Source organism: Rhea americana, unplaced genomic scaffold, assembly GCF_003343005.1.
Source record: "Rhea americana isolate MKP2758 unplaced genomic scaffold, rheAme1 scaffold_32, whole genome shotgun sequence".
NCBI lineage: Eukaryota > Metazoa > Chordata > Aves > Rheiformes > Rheidae > Rhea > Rhea americana.
In genome coordinates, this window is record NW_028186446.1 from 6,625,410 (window position 1) to 6,645,769 (window position 20,360).

General features: G+C 37.6%; 1 protein-coding gene across 1 annotated transcript in view; it reads left to right on the forward strand.

Moving 5' to 3' along the window:
• Window positions 1-20,360, forward strand: part of PHF14 (PHD finger protein 14) — a 155,596-nt gene that overhangs the window by 392 nt on the left and 134,844 nt on the right. The window lies entirely within an intron of this gene.

Below are 20,360 nucleotides of genomic sequence, written 5' to 3' on the forward strand. Positions count from 1 at the left end.
GGGGTCGCGCGGCGGCCGTTAGGGCGCGGGGGCCAGGTAATGCCCGCCCGCGCGCCCTTCCCCTGCCCGCGCCTCTCGGCGGGCGCCTCGCGCGCGTCCGGCAGCCTCTTCCGCGCCGCGGCGAGGCAGCAGCCCCTCAGACGTGCCCGGCTTTGCGCTGCCGCCCCCCGCCTGCTGCCTCTMCCTGCGCGGGGCGCTGTGTGCAGGTGCGGATCCCCGCCTGCCCTTGCCTCCTAGCTGGTGAGCTTTGAGGGCGCGCTTCCTGCTCATCTTCGACGTGCTTCGTTACCATCAGCAGGGTTAAAAGTTTAGGGGGTAGGATAAAGGCGAGACAAGATTATTAGAGTTTTACTGTCTATAAAAAAGTGAAATTCAAAACTGCCAAACTAATTAGCCAATATGGATTATTCCTCTAGAGTCAGGAGCACCAACGTTAGGTGTATTGTGCTGAGGGAGACCTTTGATTTTAAAATTTAGTTTACATATGATACACATGGCAATTTTTTTCTGGGAACCTCCAGGTCTCCGTACGGAGTTAAAAAAGAAGTTATGATTTTACTTCTCCATATTTCTATATATAGTTCTATATATAACTACATATTTCTGTATGAATGCTGAGAAACTTGTCTTTTCCCACTTAATTTGCTCTGATCCACTTCTTGCTTTAGACCATGAGTTCCTTTTGTAGATTAAAAGCAGAATAAATTGGTCTTTACATCACCACTAATTGTGTGGATGTATATCAAAGTAAAAATTTATGATACAGCAGAATGAAATGTCAGAGAACAGATATATTTAGGCAAACAGCTGTTATTTATTTCACTTACTGGTTCCACAATTTGGCTTCTACATCTTTTCAAAAATTGTCCTTGTCACAACAAATTCTAAAAATCATATGATTCTTTCTTTATCGTCTCTTAATCCAACCTTTTCCCATTTGCTAAAGCCAGCTTCATTTGGCTGACAGATCATCATGAAAAAGACAAAAATGCTGCCAGTCAGCCATATTCAGGAACTTGTACAGATGTATTTGACATGTCATCATTGGATGACTGTGGATTGCACCTCAACCATCATGCTACCAGAACAGTTATAACAATGTTTTGTTTGGAGGAATGTAGTCATATTATTTGCCTGTATTTGTTTCAAAATTGATGAATAGAAAGTAGCATAGTTGATTGTGCTCCAAGATTTCGTTAACCATTTCAGCATACATTGTGTAATGGGGACAGAATTTTTTTTTCCAAGTGAAAAGGACATTTTTTTTCCACACAGTCAGTTAAAAGTATTGAAAGTAATAATGTCACATCTATTATCAAAGAAATATCTGAGACCTCCAAGGGTGACTGGAAGGACAGACTACTCACCCTCTATTACAGAAGTTGAACTTTTTACCATATATTTGCATCTCAGAAATTACCTGTTGCCTAAGCAGGTGCAGGATAACAGAGGAATGTGCATTTGAGAGACCAAAGGGTAGATGGATATTCACTAGCCATCTTGAAACAGCTAAGTGAAGCTTGCTTCAGCTTAAAACAGTGCTTTCTTGTGCATAGCTGATGCAGGGCTGAGTGGCAAAGTTTTAGAGACTTTGAGTAGCTTATATATTTCTACACTTTAAAGACAAGATCATAGGAAACATTATTTCTACTAGGCGTGTCTTGGTCACCTACTTTTAGGAAATCTATACAGTTTTTTATATACTTTCCAGGATCTTTTGATACTTGTCCTTTGCTGTTTTTTCATGTTTTTATGAATTTAAGTAGAGGCACAGTACCTGATCAGTTTGCAAAGTTTGTTACACATTTCATGGGCTTTCATAAATTTTAAGGATTGTGTACATCAGTTTTTAGTGCCTGGGCCTGTATAGCTCTGGCTGGTTCAGTGTTCATACACATGGCTTGTTATTCATGTTACTTGGACTTTTTTATATGATGATGAATTTTACAAATGAAAAAAAGTAAAATGTGAAAACAAACAGCAAAATGAATTTTTATTATAATCTTACAAATCATGACTTAATGCACTTAAAGTACAACCACTGYGTTGAGTACATGTAAAAATGTAATCTCTCAATTGCTTGGTCTGGTGAAATTCTGAATGTAAAATGAACCCGCTACATGGGATATGCTATGATTATGGATCTGTGGTTCCTTGGAATACTTTTTAATTTATAGCAACTCCTAGTTAATTTATAGTAATGCTGTCATTATATTGATCTTCCTCGAAGACTAATAATTTTCTATTAGATGCCAGGTATACATCTATTTCCTTACTGAGAGTAGATGCTAAATAAAGATACTGAGTTTTACTACCATTTTATCTATTACTTAGCTACTGAATCTGAAAGTAAACACATTTATTTATTCTTAAAGTTTCATGTCTTTGTGTTCCACCTGCCAATTAAATTTATGATACTTTAGTTAGACTAATGACTTCTTTTACTCTGAGTGAAGATATTTTTGTGTAGGTTTGTGCTTTTTAAATAAGTGAATCTATAAATCCTTCAGCTCTTTTGGCAAGGTTTTGTGATGAACCAGGCCATTAAGAACTATTGGGTTAGATTTGCAGTAGTGCTCAGCACTGCTGAAAATCAAGTCCTCGGGTTATTCTGTTGCTTTATCATTTATTTTTTTCTCTCTTTTTTTTTTTGTTCTGCTCTACAGCCTCACCTCTTGCTTTCTGTTTCTCACTTCTTCTTTGATTATTTTATCTTGTTCTTATCCTTAGGCTTATTTGAGCTTTTGGTTTCAAAAGCTCTTCTTCTTTTCCACATGCTCTCATTTTCCTTTCTGTGGCTTTCCTGTTTATACAGCCTTTCTCTCCTAAACTTTCTCTGTTGTTATGAATCATATATCCACAGATTTCTACTCYGTTTAAAATCACTTTAGGTATGCTTAATTTTTTTTATACTAAAAGCAGTAAATTTCAGTCACAAGTATGAACCTACCTGATCTCCTGAAGAACAAGAATATGAAGTTGTAATAAAATCAGAGGTTATTTGAAGAGTCGCACTCTTTAGGTTTGACAGAATCAGTCAATTTAAAAAGTAAAGAAAAATATAATCACTTTTGGAGTTACCATGTATTTTAATTGGAGAAAAAGAGGAAGGAAAGACAGATGTGGAGATGTTTCATTGTTCAGAGATCAAGAAACTAAATTCACTGTGAATTGTCCTATCTCATCAAAAATGTTCCTCTGTTAATCAGAACAATGTATTAACTGAGAATCTTCTGTAGGACAGAAGGTAGGTCTGGCAAAAATGCAGAGATTACTATAAAGTATTTCTAACAGAGAAGAAATTCCAAGAGAACCAAATGGATATTAAAACTTTGGAAGAATATTTAAAGGCATACCTTGACTTATATGGAACAAATACATAGATTTTTAAAGATTTTCTGTAGTTTGTGATTTTTTTTTTGTTTATTTATTCATGCTGTTTCCATTGGTACTGTACATTTTACAGCAGAATACTGTTAAAAACAAAACTTGAGGGCTATAAAAAGAGCTAAAAAAAAGTGATACTGGCATATATGGTGCATAAATATTGAGCCTATTTCTTTTCTCCATTATATCTGTCTCACTGAATAGGATGATGAAGCTTCTTGTCTCCATATATCCATTAAAAGTACCCAAGAATCTTAGCATTATGATTAGATTATTCTATAAAAAGAATACAGCTGAATTCCGTCAGCATGAGTTTATTATATAAAGTACAAGTCATATAACCTGCTAGCACCTAGATAAGTAAAATTTCTGCTTATAGGTGACGGGGTGCTAGAGATTTGAACAAGAAAAAAATTAAAAGACAATGGTTGTATGTTCTGTTGCTAAAGGAAGAATAGCTTTTTAGAGTTTCTAATATGATCTGTAATCAAAGAGTATTAATACTAAGTGAGGACAGGAAAACCTTTTTTTTATTTCACTCACATTTATGCATATAACTTACAGTCATTAATTTATATGACAAATACAAACCGTTTTGGATTTTTATAGTGCTGTTTCTAAACTTAAAGGTATTAGCCCTAATGTATGGAACTTCTGGGACACTATTCTTAATTGTAGAGCTACATAGGCTGCTAAAGCCTTAAAGTAATACTGATTACTATGAAATAACTAAAGCCTCACTTTAATGTCTGTTATTTTAAAATGAAAATAAATAGTGATTTTATGCAGGAAAGGATGATGAATGTGTGCTATTTAACAAAAAGTGAAATTATCAGTAATAAAGTGAAGCAGGGATTTCCTTAATCTTCCTTTCCTGAAGTTAACACTTTTTTTGGCAAAATTTGTATTTATTTTAAGTATTTAATCTGCTGAATTTTGTCCCTGAATAGAATTTTTATAAAATCCCAGTTCCTCAGCTGTCAGTACTATTGGTGAAACTGCATTAAAAATCTCTTGTTTATCTGTGGAAGGTATAAAATGGGGTCTACACAGTATGAAAAGAAATGTCCTTGCAGGGCATTTCCTGGTATAAAAATTCTCCTATCCATTCCTTGCATGGAAAACCTATTAAAATAAGTATTTCACAGGGATCCAGATGGTCAGTTGTTTGTAGTGGAATATTGAGCTGTTTTTCCTGTCAGTTAACAGATCCAAATCTGGCTTATTTCAGTATAAATGAAAGTCTTTTTTTTCTTCTTCTTCTTCTGTTCAGAGATTTTTGGAGCAGTGTGGGCTCAAACACTGGGAAGCTCCTCAGGTAACAGATTGCATATGAGCAACTAAGTTAAAGTATGTGTCACCAGAAAGGGTTCTTCTCAGCTTACTGGAAAAAAAAATCAGTTTAAAGACTGCAATAGTTATAGATGGCAGACAATCAAAGACAGAAACATAAAACAACAATAATAACAGATGAAAATATTCAGGTTTTAATTATCAGCATTTATCAAATGTATGCTATTTTTTAAAGAAGTAATCATTCAATGACTACTAGGAAAAAAAAGAAAGAGGATGACTTAGCAAAAGCAGAACCACCAAGAATCAAATACTTGCAAGAAACTACGTTGTAGACCTTACTTGTTCTCTAGATTCTGTCAAGAGAGCAGATAAAATTGCAGGTCTTTAGGAATGATTTTTTTTTTTTAATTATATAATCTGCCACAAGTTAGGATGCAGAAGCATAAGCCACAAAACTTGCACTCTACTGAAAGGCTTAGACTGGACCATAAGAGCACAAGAAATCATAGTCATTTCCCCTCTAAGACTATGCTGGCTCAGTGCCCTTTTACAAATAATGTGTTTGCTACAATTACATCCAAAGACAGTCTTTCCCAGTGGCTGTCCTTATATTTGATTTGAAAAACTATTATTTCTGGAGTTCAGATAAAGTCTTAATAGCAAGTCAAAATTGTCACTGGATATGTAAACAATAGTATTACATAGAACTGTGTTTTGAACTAGGTGCTACTTCAACCACTTGACAAATTGTTGCAGAAATATTAAAAGTGATTCTGGTTTAATTCCAGTAATTGTCCCATAATTGAGGCTTTTGATCCTTCATCCCAATGGTTTTAACATTGCTACAGGTTGTCAAAGGATGCTTTTTAGTTTCTAGTATGGAGTAAGGAGAAGTGCATACCTGAGTGATGCTTTCTGGACCATTCTGTGTTAAGTTTTTATATTTGCTTGTGAGGAAATAGATGGTCCTTACAAGCTCTCTGATGTTCCAAACTGAAGTTGGCTTTTGATTATAACCTTCTGTTTGCTTATAGTTTTACCAAATTGCCCAAATCCCTGCTGATTTTTTTTTACGCTGGCAATCTACATTGATTTACGTCACAAATTTCCAGGGCTGACACAACAGGCAAGTGCAGGCTACCAAGAAAACTCTTGCTTCATCTGCTATCACCTACTTATAAAATTCTGATCAGAGTTTGTCCTCTGAATAAAGCTGTTCTCCTAAAATGGAAAGGAGTAGTTTGTTACTGATTGACTTTTCTAGGATGCATTCCAGCTTAGGAGAAACAGATGTGGCTGCCGCAGGAGTGACTCAAGCAGTCTGGGGACAGAAGAAGCTGCTTTATAAGCAGTTTCTAAAATGTGAAAACACACAAAAAAGTGTAATTGACTGTACAACAGCTGTAAGGAATGATATATAAGACCTCACGTTTACTATGTATTCCAAATATTAAAGAGAACAGTATAATGTTGACAAAGAAGCATGAAAACAGTGTATGTTTACAAAGTATTGTTCTTATTGCTGTGGCATTATCTGTACAAACTGTGTCAACAAAGGATTATGCAGTGAGAAAAGTATAAATAGATTTTGCATTCTAATTTATTTTTCTATTTTTTTTCTTTAATGGAGAATGTCAGTCTTTGGAAACACAATTTATAGAAAGAATAAGGTTTCAACAGTTCCAATAAGCGAAAACGTGTTCTCATTTAAGACAGTGATAGAACCTTTGAGGACAGCATTAGACATCATTCTGATCAAGCTGTTTTCCACAAACCTAGGTTGGAGAAAATCTTATTTGTCTTTCACTAACATGAGTCTTATGCTTTCACTTTCTTCATGAAAAAGGTAAAGGGGGATTCTTGCTACTTCTGCTTGAGCAGGGGGGTTGGACTAGATGATCTCCAGAGGTCCCTTCCAACCTTACSGATTCTATGATTCTATGAACAGGAAGTCAGACACTCCTATATTAGAAGAATGTTATTTAAGTAGTTTCCAGAGAAATTATTATTTGCCACTTCTTTTCTGCTCCAGTTTTCAGAGGAAGGTAAATGTTTGCAGAGGAGGAAGGCTTACTGAGTAGAAATTGCAGAAGAATGTTTTGCTGATAGTTCACATATCCAGTATGCTTTACTTTAGGAATATTTGAATTACGTGACAGATCCCCACAGATGGGTAACACAAAGCCATCTAGAAAGAATGAAGGTGGAATGTGTTTTGCTTGTGTTTCAGTGAATGACATGTACTGTGGGAGCAATTAATTTCACAAAACTTTAGATGTGCAAAAGTTAGGGTTTTAGTTTAATCAAGGATACCCTCTGAAATCATTAGAAAGACATAGACAGCTCCCAGAGGCAATTTATCCCAGCCTAAAGCAGAGCTAGAATATATCACACTTTCAGGATGTTTTAGTTCAAAATCACTCGAGATACAAGCCCATGCACAGGGATAGACCTCAGCTTGGCTGAGGCTTTTGTTACCTCTCAGAGCACAACCAGGAGACCTGCAGCGTGTATGAACCTAGCAAGCCCTCATCAGCTTGTTCAGAGCTTCATATCTGTTTTATGTTTCATACTGTGCAAAAGCATTAGTCTTGAGGTTCCTCCTACACAGGCTATGATGTAAGATACTGCAAGGACAGATCAGTTTTGTGAGCAGCCTGATTTTGTGTGCAGCTGCATTTATAACTGAGGACAAACTATTGACATCTTGGCAGTATTTAAAAACATTTCTTGGCTTGGCCACCTGAAATACAATTTAGATGCAAGCTAAATCTCTATGGGGAGGCAGAATGCCGGGAGTTACAAAGAAGCAATTAGTATATCTTCAAGCTATCATCTCTTTGCACTTAAAATATCTCCAAGTAACATTCACTTGAGTCTTCAGTTCTTCATGCAGATAATTTCTAACACAGCAGAATGTTTAGAATGTGAAATCCAGCCCCAGCTTGCCTCCTTTCAGGGATATCGCCACAGAAGAAATACACTGTATTCCGTGCACTTAGGAGAAAGGAGATTGTCCCTGTCTCGGTCTAGATGCAAATTAAAGTGCTACATTCTCCACCACAAATTTTGAGAAAATCAGTGCAGCAGTTTTGGGTTATGGCATTTCAGTAACACATGAATTTAYCTATACTAGTACAAAACTCAGGGTTCTATTTCTAGGCATATAAAGTATCTAATCATTTCTCTTTAATAAAGCACAAAAGCTGTATTATAAGGAGCATGAAAGTAACTGCTTTGGCAACTCTTTAGTTTTACTTGTGCTTTTTGGAAACTTCTGCTCTGTTAAAAACTTACTGTGCTATTTACAATTTATCAGGAGGATATATTTTTTTCCTTATTCTCATACTATCCTTTCTTTAAATATAGCTTCATTTAAATGCTGGTTATTGTATTAATATATTTATGGAGGAAGGATTTTGTTTTGATACATTACTGAGTCCCTCATCCTTCTTTATGTGTAAGAAAGATTTGCAATGTGTGATTGCATGAAATATATACCTGTGATAAGACTTCTGAGATGGAATTTCTTACTTCGTTTGAACAGCAAAGTCTAGATTGAAGTGAAAATGCTGTGCAAGAAAAAACTACAAAATATTTTGATATTTTTTCTTGTACGTACTAAGACATCAATAATTTTCTTTCAGAACAAGCAGAACATGTAAGTTAGCAAACTAAATTAAAATGGACTTTCATAAAGTATTTCCATTTTTTTTTACAAAATGCTGTTTTCATTTTACATCGTGTAAGAAACCAGATTAAAGACAACAGAATGTTCCTGTTTTTCTTGCTGTTTCAGAACATCCTTGGTCCAAAAAGTTGATTCCAAGAGACCTCYTTTCTTTCCCTAAACTTATTCATCTGAGTAGCTTGTCTGTTTACTTTGTGATGTTACTCGATTGATGCTGTCTCTGCCCATCTGTTTTTCCTCCTTGGAACTCACCCCTTAAGAAACACCCTCCTCCAGGCTGACATCCCTATTTCCTGAGACATGATCAAAACACTAACACTTGTCTGAAAGATCCATACAGCAAACACCCGTAGTTTTCCTAAAGTGTTCAGGCACACAGTGCTCTTGACGTTTCCCCATGGAATGCAAAACAGATACGGACAAACCTAACAATTTTAAAAATTGGTATCTTCAAATATAATTTATAATGCTGAACCTCTGAAAAGCAAAACCTATGACAAAAWTAAGTCTGATAAAAATACATTTTACATACTCTCCACAGCAGAATCCTAGCAAACAAACACAAAACAAAAATTTGTACAGAAGCCATTCTAGAGATGAGCTATATTTTTAAAAGTAAAATAAATAAGTCTTTAAAAGAGTAATCTGTCTTCTCAAGCTCAGATTCAGTGTATTTGTTCATAAGGTAAAATGAGCTTTGATTAAAACTTGACCAAGTTAAAATGATTCATGTGATTTACGTTCAGAAACCTCTAATGCAGTGAGTTTTTAAAGAAGCAATCCTCTAAAGAAACAATTCAGGCCAGCATGAATTTTTGCTTCTTCTTCTCTCTCTCTCTCTCTCTCAATCTCTCTCTCTTTCTCTCTCCTTTCCCATTTGGTCTGGAGGAAAAAAAGCATTATTTTCAAGGTGATAGCTCTTTTAAATCTACTTAGTAGTATTTCGTTTCATGAGAGCGTGGAATTTGGAAGAGTGAGAAGAGTCGTTTGAGGGGTATCAGAAAAGACTGTGTACTGTGGAGCCACCTCGAGTCACAGAATATAAATAAATCGTAGTGACAGTACAGACAGACAGATATTTTATTACACAGAACAAGAAAGAATACGCAGAATCATTAGGGTCACAGCTACACAATCATTTTAATCCACAGTAAGTCRCAGGTGCTCCTCAAAGGGACAGTTTCATCCATTCTTTGCCGTTGGCTACTCATGTGCCAGCACCACTGTTGGTGATGCTGTAGGAGAGAGGCAAAACAGAAAGTTTGTTTTCATCTGGTTCGATTCCAGCTCATTGCTGATGCTGGCACAGAGGGTGTGCCTGTAAGAAGCACCTAGAAGAAGGGGCAGTGGGACTTACCTTTCACTACATGCCTGACTGAATTGATCATGTAGCTACAGCCTAGCGTGCGTCACACGCACGCTAATCATATCTAATAAGGACTGCTACTGAACTGGGCAGGTGAGCCTGCTTTCCTCCTGCCATGTGTATTCCTGCCCTGTGCTTGCACTGGATCTATCAATCTTGGAGCCACATTTTTTTTTTTTTTGTAGGTTAACTTTTAGTCAGATCAAGAAAATAACTCACTGTGTGGTTTTTAATTTTAAAGAATTTTCTGGGTTTGGAAAATACTTAAAGCATTCTAGAATTTGATTCCATTTCCTGTTTGATGAGAAAAATCCCAATAGCCTCATGTTTGGTTTTCTCTCCCTTTCTAGTAGAAGTATTAAAGGCAGAGAGTTTGATCCAGGCTGTCTCATTTCTCCCTTTCTCCTCATCTAAGAAGAGCAAGGTGTTGAAGAAGGGGAAAGGAATCTTTTTAGGAAAAAAATAAACTTTTGGAACATTTGAGAAGACAAAGAAGAGTACATCTTCAGAATGAGAATTTTGTCCCTTCTAAATTTCAGAGACTGTAGCAAATAAGAGCTCTTCTGTTATTTTCTGAAAATTAGGCTATTTTCTATTAAATAAGTTAATAACAGCTATTAAATAAGTTAATAACAGGGTTGTTGCTATTTGTCCCTATCATTGTTACAACATGATATGCCTAACTAATCTGTATAAGCATAAAAATGAGCATTGCTCTATGATAATATATAGCATACAAATTTGTTCATAGAGGATGGAGTGATGTTTTCTAGCTAGAGGTCTTGCCCATGTTTTGAAATGGCGTTGTTGAGGATGATTGTTGGATCTCTTGAGGATCTCTGGTTTATGAACCATCTCAGTGACAGTAGATTCCCTCTTCACTCACTACCACTAAAACCTCCCAAACTGAGAACCTCAAGCTATGTGCTGAGTAGTGTAGAATAAAATAAAAATAAAATAAARTCTGCCCTTCTCTTTTTCATATGTAACAGATTATCTCTCTGAAAGTCTCACTCAGCAATACAGCAGTATGGGGAAAAAAAAAGCTTCTTTTTCAGAAATCCTGCAGCTGCAGTATTTCATCCTAGTTTTCAAGAAATAATTGAAATTGAGACAGACCTGTAAAATAATAAATTAGCACTATTACTTCTTAAATATTTATACTTTTTTTTTTTTTTTTTTTTTTTACCGTGGCATATAAAACAGAATTAAATACAGAGACCTCCCAAGGTCTAACTTTAATAGGGATAGTTTGGGGGGCTCTACTACCACTAAAGAAGGTGAAATCCCTTTCCCAGACTTGCAAAATCAGTTCAACTTGCAGTACCTGTTTTCAGAAACTTATGTGTCCTTGCCAAGCAATTGACAGTAGCAGGGCATTAAGACTGGCCTTCACTGTAGTCTTTTTTTCTCCTCAGCCACAGAATGAGATCAGATCAGTTGTTGCTGCACTTTCCAGGCAAGGTGCCAGCATTTTTACTGTATGCGAAAAGCATCATACCTTAACAAAGATGCATCTTAGTGACTGGTTTTCTATTTTATCAAATAACAAGCAAAACTTTGTATAGGTGTCTTGATGAAGTGAAAATCTAACATAACTGGATGCCCTTTCTTTTGCAATAAATTGGATCTTAAATCTGCTCAAATTCTTGAAATGTATTTTTCAACAAAAGCCTGTATAAATTGATAAAAASAGATTAAAACTAGATTACTTTTTATGAAATATGTGATGATAATAAAGACATCTTCTGTATCATCCTTGCTACATATTATGCTAATCAGTGAGATAATGAATATCAGGAAAAAAGGGATTCCTAAATGTCAAAATTTTTTGTTTTAACAGAGAACATTAAAAGCATAAAGAGTGCATTTTAGCAATTATTTTCTCTCTTTATTGCTTACTGTTTTTATTATTTTATTATAATTTTTCATACAAATCCAAACCAGACCAGCTCAAATTCTTTTGTGTACAGATAATAACTAAAAGTAATTTGAAAGGATGCTACAGAACCCCCTTTAATAGAATTTATTTTATGGCAATTTATAAAGGTTTTTGTCAGCCTAACTGAAAGTTGTTTTTTCCTCAGTGAGACCAAAACAAGATTGTTTCGGAAAAGCTTTATGTGAGAAAGGTCATTGACACTCACATCTAAGATAATTATTCTTGTAAAATTAATACACTTTCTTTTTGTTTCAAGCCCTTAGAATACTTTCCATTAGTAACAGCAAGTCTGTGCTTTTTGTTTTTGCTGTGGCAGATGTTCTTTACATCCTAGATTTTTTCTGAACGACAGAATGATTTGGTGGATGAAGGACAGCGTTTGGAAAACRTGTATCAGTCAGACAGTGTCACTAAGAGCCTGAGCAAGAGCCCACTGAAGTCGGGGGGAATCATGAGCTCCTGTTCACATTTTTATTTTTTTTGTTAACAGAGAGTGGGTTTTGATTATTAAAAAGGAATGGAATGACTTTCTTTTCTTGTGTTGCTCACAATTTTTTACTGACTAGGAGGAAGAGGAAGGCAATATTGGCAGAATAATCTGTCACTGCACAAGTAACTGGCTGGCTTTGTGACCCCAAAGAGGCCTGCACAGTGACTACCAGGTGGCAGTCCCCTTAAGGAATCTGGGTAGGGTCCTAAGAAGTGCTAGGAGGGAGCAAGTGGTAGTGGTGCACCTGAGTACTAATGACAAAGGCCAGGGCATTTAGGCAAACGAGAAAGAAGCTGAAGACCAAGATATCTATGCTGGTATCCTGTAAAATGCTTCCTGCACCCCATGGGGCCATGGGAAGAGGTGGAAGGCAGAGTTTTACTACCTTGATTAGATGGCATAAGGAAGAAGGATGCAAATTCATCCTGAACGGCGGGCAGTTTCAGAATGAAAGGAGTGCTTTACCTGAAATTCATCTGAATGGCTAAGGGACCGAGTGTGTCGGGGAGCAGCGAGAGGGAGCTGCTCCACAAAGGGAGGAGAGTCAGGAGCTGATGGTGACAGTAAGGCAAGGAGGRCAGTGTCCTCATGGACAGGGGACRGTGTCACAGCATCCATACAAGAAAAAGAGAGCAGATTAATAGTAACCAGGGTTAGCCAGTGGTCTGAAGACTGCCGGCCAGGACACAGCAATGAGGCAAGCCCATGGTCAAGCCAGGAAGTCAAGTCAGTGGGTCAGGATCAGTGATGCACAAGGCCAGGCACAAGCGTAAGAGGCAGTTCAGGCGAGGAGCTCCGTTGAGGGCTTAAGCTTAAATGCAGATCTCGAGCCAAAGGGCAGAGGGCTCCAGTGAGGCTTCTCTCAGCGCCTTCTCACCCAGCTGTTTCCCCAGAGCCTGAAGGTCACAGGGCACCACATCACCGCACAGGCAGCCAAATCTCTGTGTGTGAAGAGGTTGCAGAGCTTGCTGGTGCAYTCTGGGCCCGACAAAGTGTGTTGCTTTGACATACTACGTGATTTTAAGCCTGACACTTAAAACCAGAAAGTTATAATGGAGCATTTAAACTGGAGACTGGGAAAGAACACATACAGAACCCACGGTTCTAAAACAGTGATGCTACTGAAAAAGAAAACTTGGAAGTTCTGTATCCTCAAATGAAAGATAGAAAGATGTAAATACTCATATGGGAAATGGAAAATAATTGAGTGTTATTTAAAYGAAGTCCCAAGATGAGAATAAAACTGAGGTACATATGCTTACAGACAAATGCCAGAAGTTTAAGAAATAAGATGGAGGAAGGGGAATGCCTTCCCTTACAATAAAAAATGACATACCAGATCTGTTGGAAGCTTGGTGAGAAGAAGACAAGCAATTATACACTGTAGTATTAAGACACAAACTATAGGCAGGAGACAGAATAAGTTGTGCTAAAGCCAAAGTAGTAGTATACATTAAATAAATTAGAATTAAAACAAAAAATTAACTACCTCACTGATTACCTTGGAATCTCTACAGATCTGTTTCAGTTGGACAAGTACAGTATTTGGTGTCTATTAACAACCACCGAGAAAGGATGGGCAACACTGATGGCAATATTCTGAGCAAAATCAAGAAGAAAGCAGGAAGTACAGTAGTATGAGAAACTTCAGTTACCCTCATTCAGATTGGATGCATGTCATACTGAGATGTAAAGCAGAGATGAAAGTGTTAGACATTATGAATGACTCTTTCATGGAATAAATGGTTAGTGCGCTCAGATCAAAAATACAAACCTTGACTTTGTACTGAGTAATGAGCAGGATCTAATCAAAGTCTTAGAGCTGAATCTATTCTGTGACAGGGACCATGAACTTTTTCAACATTTCTACAAAGGCAAAAAAATTCAAAAAATCCACCCTGCTTCTGCTCTTCTTCAAAAGGGACATACACAAATAAGGAAGCTTCTCATAAGATAGTGAGAGGGATAGTCTAAGGAATTTAATTCTCACAGGCATATAAGCTACTGGAGAACACTGTACTAGTATCACAGCACCAGTGTTTACCACCTATAGAAATGACTTTCTTCTAGGAAAGACATGCTGCAGGCCACTAAATGGACAAACCACATCAGGATGAAGAAATCTGCACAACTGAAAATAATTGGAAAATGGGAAAACAGTAGAAATATCATACATGCTTGCTCTGCTCCGGCTTTTCTCTGGCTGTCCACTTAGATGGACCCGTAATCTGAACCAGTACAACACCTCTGTGCTCTCATGCTTGATTAGTTCTTGATATTATTATTATTACTTGTTTATACAGTGGCCCAAATTATATGTACTTTACAAAGAGAATACAGCTTCTCTGATGAGTTCACAATCTAAAGGTTACAGGATAATAATTGCTAATATTCCTTATACAGCTTTTACGTCTAGGAACTTAAATCATGACCCAAAATTCTGCTATGTCCGGAATAAATCAGGAAAATGACACAAACATGAAAATACTAAATAATACTAATACTATCCCCAAAGAGATCAGAAATATAAGCATAAAATAAAAAACAGAAGCATATAGATATGACGGGGAAGTACAAGTGAGACAATGTAAGAAACAGTGTCCATTGAACATGGGGCAGCATGGGTAAAAGTGTATTTTAAGAGAAAAAAATAGCTTTGTAGATGTTTATACGGAACATATTTTAAGCATGACAGATGCCTGGGAAAAAAGCTTGCCTGAAAATTTAACACAGAACAGGAGACTAATGCATGATGTGAAACAAATTCCTATGGCAAATGTCATCTGCCATAAAAAATGGCAGATGCAAGAAAGTAATCTGTGAAGAGTCTTCAAATCAAAAGCAAGTAATTTATGACTGATGCAGCAGAGGAGAATTCATTAGAGTAATAAAAATGGAAAAGGAACATGGTAGAAGCTGAGAAAAATCATTCAAAATATATATGGCAACATTAGTATAGTCTTTTCTTAAATCAGAGAAAGTAATATTGATGTAAATGAGAACAGAAATGAGCCTTCAGAATTTTAGCTGAATGGGCAGATGTATGTTGGATATGTTTTACACAGAACCTTTAGGGTGTAACTTTAGCRACAGTATCAGCAGAGAGCTTTGAGTTGAGGATGATGTATTTTGGAAGGGCATGAGTGACAGGGGGTGGTGTCATGGTGGTTAAAGAAAAGGTAAGCATATAAAGCCAAGTGAAGTGTGGGAAGATTTCTGGTTTAGGTCTGTTAAACTTGAGCTGACAAAGATCTACAAAATGATATATTTTTCTCAAGTTAAAATAGCTGTTTGATTATGGGGTTGCAGGACTAGATTTTCACCCAGAGTTATGCCCATGTGTGCATTCCCACACCGTGAGCAGAGGGAATGGAAGGCAGGAGTTTGACTATTGCATTAATCTGAAAGCAATGAGCCATCAATCCTACCCCTTGGATTTAACCCTTGCATCAGCAAAAGAAAGAAGGGCCCAGCTCTACCTTTGATGTGTATGATTAGTGACAACCTCAGATTTCATGCATTATATAAAATAGAACTGAAAAGCTATCATTCATTGTGATTTGACAGTATCTTTGAAGCTCTTTCTGCATCAGAAGTCAGATCGTATGTAAAAGATATGCACAGCTTAGAAATAATTTCCAATCCTAAGAAGATACACGTTACTTAGCATGACAATTCATACAGAACTAAAAATCTAATTTAAATATTTCTTAACCTTTCCAATCTTACTACAATTTTTAAGTTCAGAAAGTTCTTCTATTAAAGATACATATTGCTGTTTTATTATTATTATTATTATTCCATGTATGCCACAGAATCAGACAAAACATAATTAATAGACTGAGGCTGAGATTATGCCTGGGAGTGTAAGAAACGTCCTACTACCTGACAGGAACATGGCAGCATTTGACTGCACTAGACTTTGCAAGCAGTCTGCAGCTTATTATTTTAAAGTCTTACTGTTTAGAGACTATCGCTACTAGATTTCTTCTTTTTGTAATTTACAACAGCAAAGGCATCCAATTCAGTCTTTTTATAGCTTACAGTACAATACTAGACAAAAGAGCAGAGATCACTGAGACAGGTGCTTGCTGTTAAAGACTGAAAACTGGAACAATTCTCTGGAAGGATACTTGAAGAGGTCAGTTTCCTTACTAGAGATGGTGATGTTTTGATGGGTAATAAAAGAGTTTGGTGTTTGGATTCAGACAGGTAGGTCACGTCTTTAACTGTCTGCTCACTGACAGAAAAAAATGTAGATATAGGATTTATTATTTCTCCATTCACAGTTGACGGATGATTTAAACACATACTTATTCTTGAGTTTATTCCCTAGATGAGGAAGTGCTTTATTAGTGCATTTCTTTCTTTAAAACTCAAAGCTTTCATTAAAATGATATTTTTAAGATAGCAAATGATATTTTTAAGATAGCTTATGTGAGCATGACTATATTCTCTGCTGATTTACTATTGTGTAACTCCTCCTAAAATGGTCTTTACAGAACAAAGATTCCTTTCTTAAAGCAAAAATACAGTTCCAGGATATCTTTTTCTCCAGCAGTGGAAGAATGCCACTGGAATAGAGATTCAGACACCTACTCTTGCAACAGACTGTGCACTTAAGTGTAGACCTGAAGTGTAGACATTGGACTGCTCAGATAATTGAAAGACCTGACATGCTTGACATGACCTGATATGCTGAAATATTTCTAAGTAGTTTTTAGATATTATGTTAATGATGGAGCTGCCATGACATTTTCACACTGGAGTTATTATTTCAGCTCTTTAAAATTTTGCTCTAAAAATGACCTTTTAAGATAATTCTTTTGTACGCGTGAGTGTAGTACTTCTTTAAAATGCTAAACTGACAACACTTACCAGCTGTTTTAATGGATATAGCAATGTCAGTAAAGTATCTCAGTCCCAGTGCTGCATTATTAATATCTCATTTCTTGAAGCAAGAAGGCAACCTAATATTTCCATATTCTTGATTATCTGCTGAGATTTGCAAAGGCCTTGCAGAAATAAGGGGATCAGATGTTCTTCCTGAAGGTCTCTTTCATCTGCAGCACAAACTTTCTCTTATTTTCCTCTAATTTGAAAGAGTCCAAATCTGCTAAAGGAGATTAGAATCTACTAAGGGAGGGCTCATCTTTTAATAGATATTCTAGGAAGCCAGAAATATCTGAAGAATTATGATCAAGGAGAAACTTCTGTTTATTGTTAATTTCTGTACCGATTTATTTAGCTTTTATTATTAAATCTGGGGGATTTGCTGGTGACTCCTGTCTTTGTAGTGCCCAGAAGTTTAAGTAGGCAAACACCGGATAAATTTTAGATGCTTTGTATTTCATATAATTTTATTGTTATATGGTGCTTTTTTGTGTTGAGGAATGAGGGTGAGGTAGTAATACGAGTACAAAAGTTAACAAAGAACATGTGCGTACTGTTTTCAGAAGTAAAAAGAAATGAGAATACTCCTTTGGATGGGAAAAGGGAGAGAAAGAATAAAGGGAAATATTTAGGAAGGGAATGACTAAATTGAGCTGGGTGTTGAGGCAGGAGTGCTGAGAGGGCTCACGTCATAGGAAAAAGGGAAAAAGAGGAAGGAGTAGTTGGGCACTCCAAAGGAGTAGGGGCAGGCTGCCATTAACTTCTGCTTGAACATCTAAAGTTACCAGGGCCAGGTACGTACAAACTGGAATAACTCTGAAATTCCAGGAAGCCCCAGAAAGCTGCACTGGTACCCAGACAATCCATACCAGACTTGACATACACCTACTTTGACTTTCATGTCTAAAGGAATTAGAAGTTCTTCCACCTCTATAAAGTGCTTTCCCCTCCTCTTGACTATATTATTTGCTCAAAACTCTCATTCTTTTGGGGTCTGTCCCTCGGTCCACTTTTTTTTATAAACCTAAATTCAGGGCAATTGAGTCTACCTTTCTTTCCCCTTACATGGGATCTTTCTGAGTTGTGCTGCRAATCACAGTGTATGTGACAGGATCAGGTGCTTGTGCCTTGGCAGATAAGAGGATTCTCTAGACCTTGTGGTTGCATATGTGAAAATGGATCTGGAGAGATCTAAATGAAGAGATCTGAGCCCCTCTGCTTGTCATATTAAGATTAAAATATGTTTGTATGTGAAGACTGAAATATGTTTGTATGTGAAGAGAAAGTAGGATGAGGACTTCAGTTAAAATAATAATAATTAAAAAAATACCCTAGGAAGTGAAAAGTTAACACATATGCAACTCCTGATGGCACAGGGAAGCTGGTCAGAGTTTTGAAGGATAGACATGTTATCAGCCAAAAGTACATTTGGGGAAGGTTGGCAAAACTGGTGTCAGGTAAGGAATTTGTTGCTTAGTCAGGCTACATAGCCAAAGAATGGGTGGAGGTAACAGGAGATGTCCATGTGAACATATCAGCTGTTAATGTGATAACAGAGTAACACAGCAGTCTTTGCTGTGACTCTAGTTCAGAGGTTGGAATATCACTTCCACATGCATTTCCAGGCTTGGAAGCTTGAATGGGGTAGAAGACCYATTTTTGGGAAACACTGGCTTAATGGAAAGGATATGAAGGGATGAGCTACAAATGCTGAGAAACAGCTGATTAACTATATACTCCTGGGAACACAGAAATTAATCTTTATTTCACTTATATAAAGATAGTGCAGCGACCAAGTATTCAAACTATCAAGATTTGAGAAATTAGAATTGATTTTCTTGCTAACTTGTATGTATTAATAAACCTGGCCTAGGACTGAGGAAACCTGTTTCTAATGGGGCTCAGCCACTAACCTAATACATGGGAAAGTCACTTCACTCCCATTGCCTTGGTTTCCCTATATGTAAAGTGGAGATAATATTCTTTGTGTTCTTGTTTAAATGTTTTCCTAACAACAGGCAAGATATAAAAGATGTATCTCAACTACAAATCTGCAGGACAACAATCTATATGACACGACTTCAGAATTTGTGCTAAAAAACCTAGAAAATTCACAGAATGAACATAGATTTTTTTTCTTTGGAATTTTCTGCCCTTTTAAAATCTTCAAGTGTCTGAAACTCAAAAAATGAATACCAGAAGTTATCAAATTTCTGAAAATGCAGAAATGCATAGTCATATAAYACACTAAGCAGCCATTACTATGCTGTATTTAAAAATCGACCTAATTTGCCCCCAGTATGCTGTCTTTGTGATAGCAAGTGCTCTTTGGGCCCCGGCCCACCAGTGTAGGCGATGCAAGCAGAACCGCCCAAACGTAGYACCGGCTCTCATCGCAGACTGTGCGCCTGCCAACCTTCGCCATCCCCTTCACTCTTAATCACAGAACAAATCTAGCATTAAACACACATCTTTCGTTAATGGCTTTTACAATACACTGGCAAGTTTTCATGCTACTTTTTTTTCCTGAATCCCCAAACTCTTGTAAGTCATGCCAGTACCTCAGAACGYTGACATTTTAAGAGGCCCCTGTTGTGCTTACAAAGACATTTAGTGGAAACCSCCCCCCAAAGCAGATTGTCCCCTCGGTCTTTCAAAACTCTCAGGAAGATTTTGGGAAGCTGGCCGGTTTTGCGGCTGGCTGGCAGTGCTGCATCGGCACAGGCACTGGCCTCCTCGGAGCAAGGCTACGGCCCCACGTTGCTCTGCGCAGCTGGGCGTCTCTCCCCATTAGGTCTTAAACTTAACTCCTGGATTTGTGTGACGTGGCCAGGGAAAAAGATTTTTTTTCTGAATGGGTGAAACACATTGATACTTCTCCAGGCTGCAAAAATGAGCCCGAGAGTGCAACTCAAGCACCAACCCCATATGGAATTCTACTCGTAGAACACCTTTTTACTAAAACCGGCTTTAATGTTTCATTTCAAACCCGGGGGAAACAGAGGCAGCGCCAGACCGGTGATTTTTGAGCTACTTTCCCTAATAAAGCAGTTTCTAACCATGCGGCCCCCGGGGGAACCTGCGCGCCCGCCCCGAGAGGCTGCGTTAAGCACGAAACCCTGGCTCCACTCCGATCTTCCGCCAGGGCCGCTCCGCAGCGGCGCGGAGCCGGGGCGCCAGGGGGGACAGCCGCGGGCTCCCGCCGCCGCGGAGCCGCCGCCGCTCCCCGCGCAGCGCCGTCACCCCGCCTCCGCGGCGCCGCCTGGCGCGGCGCATGCGCCGCGGGGCCGGCGCG